Below are 209 nucleotides of genomic sequence, written 5' to 3'. Positions count from 1 at the left end.
TGATGATGCTGAGGAGGGAAATAGTTTAATTTCACTGGTTTTAGATAGAAAGAAAGACAAGTCTTGCCTCACATCTTCAGACTCTAGTGAGTCTGAGAGTGAAACTCAAGAATAGTGTCAAGGAAAGAAATAAAACACCTATCTAAATTAATCTGGCCAGACGTTTTTGTATTGACATTTTTCACCAAAAGGTCACTTTTTCATCACAT

Source organism: Glandiceps talaboti, chromosome 5 (assembly GCF_964340395.1).
Source record: "Glandiceps talaboti chromosome 5, keGlaTala1.1, whole genome shotgun sequence".
Taxonomy (NCBI): Eukaryota; Metazoa; Hemichordata; class Enteropneusta; family Spengelidae; genus Glandiceps; species Glandiceps talaboti.
Note: the sequence above shows the minus strand (reverse complement) of the source record.